Below are 13064 nucleotides of genomic sequence, written 5' to 3'. Positions count from 1 at the left end.
CCATGATATTTGCACCAGCCATATTGTTCTCATAAATTGTGTTTGATAAATATTTTTTTACTAGGAAAGCTATGGTGATGCTGATGGTTGGAGTTATGGTGGCAGCAATTTCAGCTTGAATTCAGTCCTTAAGGAGACTGTCAGATGCTATTTTCCCTGATAAAATTATCAGGATAAGATTCAATTACCTTATCATAAGCCAAATGTCAGCCTTTTCTAGCCATCCTCTAGAGCTGCCTTACTAGAAATGACTGCCCTTTCATTAAATATACTTTAATGTTATAATTTCTTAATTTTTAAAAATTGTCAGCTGTCCTGAGAATTCAAATAATTGTTACAAGTCAGTAAAATCTGCCAACCATAAATGCTTTGAGGTCTAATTCTCAGTGTTATTCACTTTTCATGAATAAATTAACATGTAGTAATAACATGGACACACAGATTAAAACTTGTGATGATGATTTAAGTAAAGAGCTTAAGGTACAAAATTCTAGAATATTCTCAAGAGTATATGATTTGAAAGTGCATTGGAAAATATACCTTTTCATAAATGAAATCAAATTTCTTTCATGGTTTTAATAATCATTTAATTTTTAGTAAACCTAAGACCTCAGAAGATGTTCTATGTCCCTGTTCAAATGACCAAGTTGCTGCAAAAATTATAACCGATTAATCTCATTTATAAAATATATTTGATTTACACTGACCACATATGATTTATACCAAGAGCTATAAAAAATGACAGCCTCTTTTTTGGACAAGAAATCAAGAATGTGCTGAAAAGTATCTTATCATTATGTGCTACAAATGTTATAGAAAATGTACCTTAGAAATGGCCCAAAACAACTCAGACTTTGGAATCAGATTTCAAAATACCGTGTCCAGTATATTTGAATTTATTAAATTAATTTAGATAAACATTTATCCATCATTTTTTTCCTTTTATCCTTCCTTGTTTTCTTCTTTTTTTCCTTTTTTTTTTTTTTTTTAAACTAGGTCGTTAGTCTTATACCTCTCTGGCTGGCTACCACTCTTTGTCTGTAGATTTTGTATTATATCAATGCAAACCAGTTGAACCTATACTTTCCTAGAGTATCATACCACTGGCCACTTGAATCTCATGAGTGGTGTAGCCAGTGTAAGTGGCTTTTACACCTCTGAGATGCATTCACTTCCTCTTCCGCTACTCATGCTTAATTGTACACATTTCTGTACTCTTCTTACACTCAAGATGTTCTTATGCACCTAGATAATTTCCTACATATATTTTTTTCTTGTCCAAAGGCTCATTTTACAATGATCAGGTTACATCACTTCTCCACAAAAGTGTTCGTATACCTGATGCCATTCCTTATGAAGATGTTAACAGCAGTGAAGAACTAGATCATTAGGTTTCGCCTTACCATTCTTACACCCTAGAATAAACTCTGGAGAGTCTATGATGCAGATTTCTCGCATTCTTTCATTTAGTCATTTGCCCATCAAAAATAGTTATTGTTACATACCCTGTGCTACGTTTTCTTCAGATCTCTTAAAACACATGGATAGAGGACCTATTTTGTTTAGTTAGTTATTTACCTCTAGGGATCTGTTTCCGCAATAGACTATATATATTATGAAGGCAGAGACCATGTTTGTTTTGTTTCTCCTGATATGTCTGCCCCCTGATAATGTCGCTTTTAAATAATTAATTGGTTGAATGACTTGAGAGTTCGTGGAGAATTAATTCAATATTTTAAAGAATTGAAAAAGGAAAATGATTATTCTGTAACTTATTAGGAAGAAGGGCAAATTTTCCCTAACATGGAAATAATCTTATATGTACTCATTTGTTAAACTCCATTCTTATCTTTAGTAGAAAACTTTAAAAAGAACATTAGAGTTGGAAGTGTCTTAGTAAAATCTCTTCCTTTCTAGAGAGGCTAGAAAAATTAAGAGAATTACCCAATGTCCCAAAGTTGTTATGCAGCAGAGCTGGGACTTTAACCCAGGTTTCAAGAGTGCCAGATCTTTGATCATATTCTTATACTGTCATACTGTGTGAGGATCACCTGAAGAGAGTGATTATGTGTTTTACACTCTAGTCTTTATATACCAAAGTGAAATTATATCACCTTAGATAAAGATCCTAATCCTGGAGAGAGATCCTTGATTAAATCAGGATAATCAAATGTGGCAGATGTTAGTTGGCATCGCATTTCAGGAAAAAATAACTTGAGTTGGCTGAGTCCTAGAGCTTACAATTGTCTCTTGCATGAAAATGTTGCATGAAAATGTGTTGGGGCTTTGACATGTGTGGCTATCAATTCTCAAAAGAGTGAGTCACACCTCCTCCTACTCTGCAACTGTTGGTGCTGGCTTCCAGCAAAAGGTTGGAAACATTGCAGTCATGGCTTTGCTTACTGGGAGACAAGAGGCCATGAGCCAGGGGGAAGGCAACCCTGGAGGAGAGTCAGGAAGAATATGAGACAAATGAGGGTGAAAATGGAACCCCAGAGGAGGAGACTGACCATTGGATATAGACTCTGAGAAGGAATGAGACTAATCCAGAGAATTTTCTAAGATCTATCAGCTTTAATTCCTGCAAAGAGGAATGACAGATTTAGAAAATGTAGGTATGATTTTATAGGTATGATTTTGAAGATGCTGAGTATCCAGAGTGTTTTAGAGTGGGTTGCATTATTTAGGGAAATTGTTGGAAGGCCAATAAATGAGAACGGGAATGGGACAGGCAAGTTAGTTCTAAAGGAAAAATTGAGTAGCAAGACAGAGCTCCTTTTAGGTAATAGTCCTTTGGGTTGGCTTTCACTGCTTGGTATCTTGGGAGTGTCTGGCCATCTCTTTGTCCACTGGAGGCAATGAATTCATTCCACTCCTGCTGCCTATTGGGGATACATACTGTTAGGCTACTGTCATTAGGTTTCTCACTGGTTCTGGGGTAGGGTTGTGGCAGGGGTGTTCATGCCAAATAGCTGAGATAGGGCTAGGGCCTAGTGGGAGCTGACTGTGTGGCTCAAATAATAATCCCAAAGTATTTTGGAGTGAGAATTTCCAAAGCTACTTTTTTATAAGGTCACCTGAGTTGGAATCTTGGGGGAAGGTATAAAGTTTTAAAAATATAAAAGAAAACTATGCACAAAGAGAAATTTGTCTATGTACAGAAGCAAGTGGTAATGGCAGCTTAATTTTCATGGAGTAAGGTGATTAGAGTAGTGGAAGACGGGTGGACAACCAAAAGGCAATTGCTACTCATTTTTAGAGTAAGCTGAGTCCTGACTCAGGCAGAAATATTCATTTCTGAGTAGAACCAGCACATATATATGAATTTCCATGTGAGAAAGGAGCTAGAATTATGTAAAGACACCCAAGGAGGGGTATGGGCAACTAATCCAGAGTTCACCTAGTATCTGTCTCAAATTTTAGATTAAATATTAGCCCATATTAAACCACCTGACGAATCAACATTATCCTTCCTACATTAAACACCACTGATATCGAACATCTATCAGCTTGTATAATATTTTTGTTTTTTTCCTCCTTCTCCCAATATTTCCTTAAATATTTCTTAATAATATATAGTAATACATATATTTTTGGCATTTTAAAGTTGTTCTGTGTTGAAATTTTTGGGGGAAAAGTAAGTTTATTTTCTGCTTCTTCGATTTCTCCCACCATTTAAAATACAATGCTAAGCACTTAATTGTCTCAATAACTATCTGCTGATGGATTAATTTTCTGAAAAGAATGTGAATTAATTTTGTTCTTATCTGTTATTGTGTAATAAAAGTTGTACATGCTATAAAAGTATGACTTTGCCTATTATGGGAGGAACCTGGTTTTGATATCAAATACAACTAGGTTTTCATCCCTGCCCAGCACTTAAATACTTGTGGGATTTTGAGTAAGTTTTATGATACTCAGTCTCAGTTTTGTCATCTGTGAATGGAGATAATAATTTCTATCTTACAGAGTAATTATGATAATTACATGACCACAGATAAGAAACCACTAGAATAATGTATAACACATAGCAGGCATTTCATCGTTCTTCTACTCTACTCTCAAACAGTATTCTGTCGGAAAGACCAGTTTTAATATTAGCTCCCACATTTATCAAGTGTACAATTCTGGACAGACAACTGGACTTCTCCAAATTGAGTTATCTGTAAAATGAAACAGAGAGAGAAGATCACACATAATAGTTAATGAGAATAGATTTTGTAAACTATAAATCCTTTTACAAATGAAAGATATTTGCTAGCATCCATATTTTATTCACTGTGATAAGGCACTCAGAAAGGACATTTGTGTTTTTAACTTTCTGTCTTCTTTGAGTAGAAGAAACTTGCCCAGTGTTAGGTTGGAATTAGGTTTTCCAACCTAATTCAATTTTAGGAGACCTGGTTTCAAAGTAGAATGTTATCCCTTATCTCTTGGTTACAGAGTCCAATTATGATGGAGTCCTAGTTGTTATCATATATATTATTTAGTAGAAATGCTAAATATAATATTTTCAGTTATTTGCAGCAAATATCAACCCTTTTTTTCTGAAAGATATGCTTTGAATTTATTGACTTAACGTCAGAACCACTTTTTCTCACCCTTTTTCATATCTTCCAAAAATGATTTTTGTAGTTGATCATAGTAATAAACATTTATGAGAGCTAATAGACATCAAACATGTTACAAAACACATACATTTATAAGCTTTAATTTCAAGAATATAATGAGCAACACTCGTAATAGTCATTCATAAGAAACATGAAAACAAGGTAGATAGATAATGCACAGTTTCTTAAGGTATTACAGGGAAGACTTGTATATGATGCAAATGCAAGGTTAGTATTAGGCTTAGCTTTTTTTGAACTCAAATGCTTATTTGGCTTCTATTCACTGAACTTCCAGAACCTCCTAAGCAAGATTTATCTTTTTCACATGAGGGCATTAAAACAAATTCCATCACAATTGTTGCCACACATTTCTTGCCATGTGCTGTGTAGTTAGTTTACCCAGAGCCTACTTCAAAGGACTATAATTTCAGTATTTTATCACTTCCGCATTTCATCTGTCGTTCTGACAATATTTGATGCCTCTTTTATCCTTCAGGTTTTTTCCTTATAAACTATTAATATATATGAAAATGCATGTGTCTCTCTTAGATTCTCATTATCATCTTGCCTGCACTGCTAGTTTTGCATGCAGCCTGCAGTAAATTCAGTGTGGATGGTCTAAGTAAGTTATGGAAAAGCTAAATGTGATTGGACAGATTCATAACATGTAGTCAGATTGTACACTACTGACTATATATTTCTTTCTCCTTCCTCTACACCCACACACAAGGCAGTGTGTTTACATATATCCATGCTCCATGAGAGAAGTCTTGGCCACACATAAATAAGTTGATAAAGTCCAGGAGTCACATAGCACTTACTAGACATTGAGTTGCACCTCATGAATCAGCTAGAGCTAACTATAAATAAAAGGCCATGGGCTTATTACTGTGCCTGTTATGGGCCTTTTCCAGTGATTGGTTTATAATAAAAAAATAGGGACCAGTAGGCTGTTTGAAATATTTCATGTCAAAGGAGTAAATGTCTATAATCAGCGGTCTCCTTTTTTCTTCTTCTTGAATCAGAACTCATTATTAATACATAATGGCGAGGAAAAATGGTTGGCTCCAGGATTTTTGGATTGTAATTTCACCTAGATGCCAGAGCTCAAAGCCCTCATGTGACCCTGCATTAATGATTTATCATCCCTGTGTTTCTGTTTACTAATTTTCTGAAATGCAGTCATGTCACAATCTCATAAAATTAATCTCAGTTAGTTAGCTCGTTGGTTTACTTTCTGGACACCCATTCCATTTTTCATGATTCTAACTTCTGCTTTCTTGTACAGTGTATTTGTTAAAACTTTTGGATGCAAGTGACAGAAATGCAATTTGAAGTGGTTTAAAAAGAAAGAACTGATTGACTTATTTGCTTCCTTCATCTGATGGTGCTCCAACCAAGAACGGGACTTTAGAGAGTAGTCACGTGACCTCACTTTCTTACAAAGGAGAATCTCATTTCACTTGCAATTTACAATTTCTGGGTTCTGCCAGGTCTTTCAGTGGATTCTCCAGAGCCTTTTTTCTAGAAAATCTGGGGTGTCTAAGCCTTTTCTATGAGAATGTTCATATAAAAGAAACAAATAGCAATGGGAGAAAGATTTCCTTTGCTTCCTTCTGTGGAGAAAACAAGCTATCTTTCCATTTTCTAACAGAGGCCTTTTAGACTTAAATCAGTTAAGCTTATTAGGCCAGATCTGTAAGGGACTAAAATAAGACTCTTCCTTTTTTAAAAATGATGTAACTAAAATTCTAAAGGATATTTCAGTACCATAAGACTATGAGGTTACACATAGTTTTTATACCCTTCAGGATTGTGTTTACTACTTACTGTGTTTCCAGAAAAGTTCTAAAAACATAATTTGATGAAAATAGTAATTTTAGTGACTGATATGCTTTTATACTCCCTGTTACCTTCTTCCCCTTCCCATGACATTTTTGGGTTCTGTCACAGTATTATCAGGTTTATGATAGACTGACAGATGGAGAACATACATCCTTTTCTTCCTTGAGCACAGTATCCACTGTCGACAAAGAAAAGATCTCTGCTTCCTTCTTACAGCTACTGGTGTTATAATGTCCATAACAGATGCCCAGCCATTGTCTTTTGGTCAGTAGTCACCATTTATATCCCCAGCCATGGAATCCTTCTAGTACGAATAGTTCATGTTGTTTCATACCCACACTTCAACCTACAACTGCTTCACATTTGGACTTTATATCTGAGACCAGATGGTCTCAGATGAGATTTGCTTTATCTTAAGTTTCCTTGTATAGCTGAGGTCTTTACATTGATCCAAGTAGGAATTAAAATATGTCCAGGGAATGTCTAATGAACTGGTAGAGCAATCTGCAAGGAAACTATTTGGACGAACCAGTTTGCATGAGATTTTCTCCTTCTCCTCTTCCTCCCTCCCTCCCTTCCTTTCTCTGCTGGAGGAGACTTAGGAAGGGTATATCCGAGATGGAAGCCTAGAGAATGAAAGAATGAGGATTAAACACAAGGTCTGTTTTCTCAAATTGATCTCTAGGTCTAGCCCCATGTATATTTGTCTAAGCATTTCAGAGAGAGAGAGAGAGAAAGGATATAAATAAAAGCCAAGGGACCCTTTTTCTGAGGCCCTCTGTGAGACAAATGGGCATAGACTTCACTAATTTAGTCTTCTTATGGTAAATGGTGTTAGAAAGTGGAAAGAGGCACAGCCTCTCCATTTCTGCATAAAGCACATGGCTGTTTCAGAGCACTGAAATCTTTGGAAGAAATTAGTACAAATTTTTTTTCCTCAAAATTTTGCAGGCAGCTTTGTAAGCAATGGGAGACAGCATCCTTCCAAGACATTGGCATCTTTATGGTGAGCTGCTGCTACTTTGAATTTAGTAAAATTCCCTCATGTTATTTCTTCAGCAGCAGACATCAGGGAAGAAGACTGAAATGAAAAGAACATGGTGGACCCTACTCGATAATTGGCAGGACTGTTCATGAATTCCCATAAGACACATTTGAGGGACTCTTAAGAATTCTGAGTGAGACCTGAGATCCTATGAGAACAATTAGATCTAATAGTCAGTGAAATAAGGAGTATTACTTTCAACTGAGTCACAGTCATACTCTATGAGACCTGGGCAAACAGTTTATTCTTGCAAAGATTTTGAGTTCATGGTCCTCTTTAAGGGATATCAAAGAATTGATGCAAGCATCTTGAGAGGAAAGACTTTAACTAGATGAAGAACTATTATTACTAAATTCTTATTTTTTAGATAAACTCTGTGATCCACTAAAGATGAATACATACACACACATAAATATGCATGTGTACACACTCACGCACGGAAGTAGTTGATTTTTAAAGAATCATTAACCATAGAATGATGCCAAATTTGGGCTATTTTGATGTACTTCCATCTCTTTATTTACAATTTCTTAGAAACACATGATTTACATAATCACAGATGTTTGGGAATATTGCTATGTGGTAGTCAATTTTTTATTTTATAAGAGATAAGCTATATAAGCTCCAAGAAATATTCTCTAATTCCTGGGAATGTTTACTGAGGCAAACCACATATCTAAGATATTCAGGAGAGGTTATTCTTGCTATTTTCCCACTGACCTGAGTTAGGGCCATTGTCTTTATCATTTACCTAAATTCTTTTTTTTTTGAACCATTAAAAAATACTGATGACATCAGTAAGCTTCTTTAACTTTATCCAATTTACAGCATTTAATTCCACTTACTAGAAGTGCTGATTTGTTTCACAAATAAGTTTGTGCTTACCTATATCATAGCAGCTCTCTTCCAACACATTCTTAGGTTCCAATTTAGTCAGCATGTTAACTAAGTCACATTTACAGCCTGACCACTGTTGTACGATCTTAGCAATGTCATCTTCATTGTTTATTTACTATGGAAGCTTCCAGAGAACATGATATTTTTTCTGTGGTTGCCTGGAGTTTGTGTTTGGACACATTGAACTAGTTTCTACTTCATTGGCTGTGACTTGCATTTATGTGAATATTTTTTTGGTCAAATATTCCAAAGATTTATATAAACACAGCCAAGACAAAGCCTTCCTTTCTTGAAGGACATCCTCTAGGAATAGTAATGTTTTAACTTATTCCTTTCTCTTTCTTGGTACTATGCTAACAGCCATGAGAAATGTGTTTTCTTTAGAAGGATCAGATGTCATTCTTCTCAAGTCATCAGAGCCACCTCTTGTAGAACTTTGGCTTAGTTTTCTTACCTTGAATTTCTCATTGATATTTCATTTAGCTATAACTAGGTCAAGCAAAGTTGACTGGGTCCAGACAGGACTTAATTTTTTCCTTTCTTTGGCATGCCTACTTTAAAAGTTTTCATTAATGGTTATTTCCAAAAATTCTGTCTCTTCAAACCTAAGATCCTATGTATCCTCTAAGACATGTAAAAAATAAATAGGAGGAATGAAAAAAAAATACATTTAGTGAAGTTTGGAAGTCACTCAAACACAGAGAGCTTGACACAAGAAGCCAAAACCAGTCTTCCTATGTTCAGAGATTTTTGCTCATGATAAAATGTGGCTTCCTGTTTATAAGGCTAATCTAAGTGCATAAAAATCAATTTGATTATCAGAGGGCTCTTGCCAAACTAGGTGATGTAAGTTCAAGTGATTAAAAAATACAGTCATAGGAAAACTTAGTTAAATATAGGACTGGAATATTGAAATATTTCTTGGTGAAATATATTTGAACAAACTGTTCCTAGTGAAATATATATCATTCTAGCAGACTTTAATAGATATAAAAAATATTAACACATTTTATTTATTCATCTGTTTTATTGTAAACCATGAAAACTCATTTTTTCCTCAGGTTCATTACTTAATGTGTTGAATAATCAAACTCTGTAAGAACAGCTTATTGCTCATGACAAATGTAGGTTTTTGATGATGTAAGCAGATTCTTTTAAAGTCTGCTCCTGTGATAGCAAATAAAATACTTAAAGTTCAATACAGGGCACATGTATTTAACATTATATATAGAAATGCTATGTTTAATGTAAAAAATTATATAAATGTTTTAACATGTATATGATAGTCAATATTTACAAGTTAACAAGTTTCGTTTTACTGTGGTACTTTTATATTCCTAGACTGGGGTGATCACAGTGAAACCATTTTCAACTGAATTGTGGAAATAGCATGCCTAAGCATTTTACAGATGATAGATGACTTTCTGGGGGCAGGCAGAGGGCTCCTGGAGTGTTGGGGAGGTCAGTGTGTCAGGATAATCAGAGTACATCAAGACATAAGTATATCAGATAGCCAAGGGCCCACAGAGATGGTCAGCACGCTTTGGTACAGCTCCATACTTCTTTACAGGCCTTTTTGGGTTGAGAGTGGGCCCAGGAGCCACCAAGACCATGGTAACAGTAGGAATGAGGGTGAGATCTGACAGGCTCTTATTAAGAAGAAAATCCACTTCCTGCCCTAAACTTTCCCCATCCACCTCATTCACATTTTTTTCCTTGAATTTATTTATATTTTTAAAAACTCTGGTAAACAGATTTATCAATTAAATAACAATTGCCTATACTTCAATTCTAGAAAAGAGCAATGTTATAAGAAAATGATATTGCTGATAGTTTAAAACATGATAAGACTATGACTTTAGATCAGTATAAATTCTTTTTTAAAAAACGCACTTACTGAGATGTAATTCATAAACCATGAAATTCATTTGTTTTAAGTATACAACTTACTGTTCTTAATATAGTCATGAAGTTATACAATAATCACCAGAATCTCATTTTGGATTATTTTTGTCTTCCCTTAGAGAAATTCTGTATCCATGAGCTGTCGCTTGCCATTCTCTCAGACCTCCTCCTACCATCCTTAAGCAATCATTAATCTACTCTCTCTGTAGATTTGCTTATTCTGGACGTGTCATATAAATGGAATTATACAATATGTGGCCTTTTCTGATGACTGGCTTTTTTACTTAGCATGATGTTTTCCAGGTTCACCTATGTCGTAGCATGCAGCATGTATCAATACTTCATTTCTTTTCATTGCTAAATAATATTCCATTGTATGGATATACCACATGTTGTTTATCTATGTATCAGTTGATGGACATTTGGGTTGTTTCCAACTTCTGGCTATTGTGAATAGTGCTTCTGCGAACATTCATGTACAAGTTTGTATTTGAACATCTGGTTTTAATTCTAACACTACCTGTTTTTGTAATAAAGTTTTTATTGAAAGAAAGCCACAGCCTAGGCATGGAGTTCCCCACTGTTTGTTCCAAATAAAGTCAGTCCCTTTAGGCAGCTGTGGAACTCTTTGCCCTTATGGCCTGCCTTTCCACCTGACCAGAACCCCCGAGCTATTGCACTGGAGCGAGGGGCAGGGATATACTTTTATAGAGGACCGCTTCTCCCCACCTTCTCTGCAAATGCAGAGGGGTAGCAACTCTTGGTATTACTGCATGGAATCCTCATCGTATGAGTGATCTGGGGTGGGGCGATTGGGGACCCAGTATTCTTCGCCTAGAGTAAACCTTCCAACCTAAAAATGAGGGCTGGTTGGAAGAAGAGTGACCTAGTCCTCTTAGCTGTGCCACCTGGAAAAGAATTTCTGCAATACAGGGCTGAAAGGCATGAGAAGCACCAGTAGTCTGCTTGGGATGAAACTGTAGCCCCAGACCTGGAGCTGGGGGAGAGGGAGTCTCTGCCTTCTTGGCCACACATGCCAAGACCTTCTGGAGTAGACCTTCTGTAACTTAGGAGGTGGGAAGTAGGGTAGGTTCATAATGGAGTGAGTCATGACTCAAACTCCATAGACTCTTGCTGTTCTTATCAAGATTTAGTACATTTTCTTGTATGAATATTCCTCCATTTGCTTTATGTACTTAGGACAATTTCCAGAGGCTTTATATAATTGCTTTTTATGATTTTCACTAGTTAAGTTGTTGTTTGCTGAAGAGTAGTTCTGAGCTCCTTACTTCACCATTCTGGAATTTCTGCCTCCCTAATTCACATTTAAGTGTAAATATTTGAGTAATTCTGACAAAATGATAGTACTTATATATTTCACTAATCATTCCTTTTTAAGTTTGCAACGATTTTTTCTTCTTGATTTTTTAAATGTGTTTGGACACGTGGAACCCAAAGAGTTTAAATGTGCCTGTCTCGTTATGGAAAGAGAGGCTCACTTTAGGCACATGCGTTTGCAAAAACACCATTCCTAGTATTCCTTTATTTGCACTTAGTCTTTTTGAGGGAGAACATGCCAATTCTACAATTATTTCTCCCCACGTATATCATTTGATTCTGAGCAATAACAGATCGTTTCTTTAATGGCAAGTGATGATATTGTGCTCACTGAAGAAAGGTAAATTCTTTCAAATTTTTTCTAAAAAGACTGAAAAGTGAAAATAACACGATACTCTTAGCGGAACTTTCTTGTCACGGCATTAGTCTGAGACGAAAGAAAGTAAAAATTGTCATGGAAAGGGAAAACAAGGTCAATTAGGATTGGTAACATTATTTGAAAATTTGAATGGCTCAGGAGGAAATCAGTGGTATGTCAGGGTCTGGCAGTTAATAGTGTATGACAGAATTTTTGGAAATGATACAGACCTCTGAGGAATGATTTTCAAAGTGTTAGCTCATTGACTTCATTTTGAGTGTAGAACTGCTACAAGGCTCTATAGCTAATTCCTCAAAATCACCTTTACTGCTCCCGTTTCTACATAGCAGCCCTCGAAGTCATCCTTAGAAGAGTCCAAATTATAACATACAGGCTATTATTATATATGTGATTTTTTTTCCAGGTAACTTAGTGAGTCTAAATTTGTGGATTTTTTTCCCCCCATGAAATGATGGAAATAGTGATTTTGCAAATACAATTCCCCAAGGATCCCTGTTTTTATGGCCCAGAGGATTTCTGCTTAGGCAGTCAACCACCATTCGAAACAGGCTGGGCAAGTAATGTTTATCTGCCCTTGCATTTGAGATTATTGCTCATTCCTTTTAATGTACTAGAATTAAAGTGGTTTTCTGCCCATGGACCTATTTAGAGCAAATGTTATGTCTCTTAGTACTTTTTACCTTTCCTAGGAATAATTTTTTAAAAATTGAGAAAAGGCCACTCTTTTTTATCTCCACACATAAATTTTTTTGCAGAGATAAACTTGTTCATGAATCATCTTTGGAGAGGATTGCAGATGCCAGTGTCTAGTGGTGATGGTGACTACCCCTGGTTTCTGACTTAAAAGGGGGGTTAGGATCACAGAAGATAAAGGAATGGGTAGTAGCTGGAGTTCTAACAATTTTTGTTCTTATTGTGTCACTGTACCCTCTTCATTGTCATTCCTTAACCTGGGAACACTTATTTATTTAATAATTACTATGTGCAAGATAGTGTAGCTATATATATATTACTGTGTGCAAGATAGTGTAGCTATATATATATA

The sequence above is a fragment of the Pteropus vampyrus genome, unplaced genomic scaffold (genome assembly GCF_000151845.1).
Source record: "Pteropus vampyrus isolate Shadow unplaced genomic scaffold, Pvam_2.0 Scaffold734, whole genome shotgun sequence".
Classification (NCBI taxonomy): domain Eukaryota; kingdom Metazoa; phylum Chordata; class Mammalia; order Chiroptera; family Pteropodidae; genus Pteropus; species Pteropus vampyrus.
The sequence above is the reverse complement of the archived record's forward strand: the minus strand, read 5'-3'. Positions refer to the sequence as shown.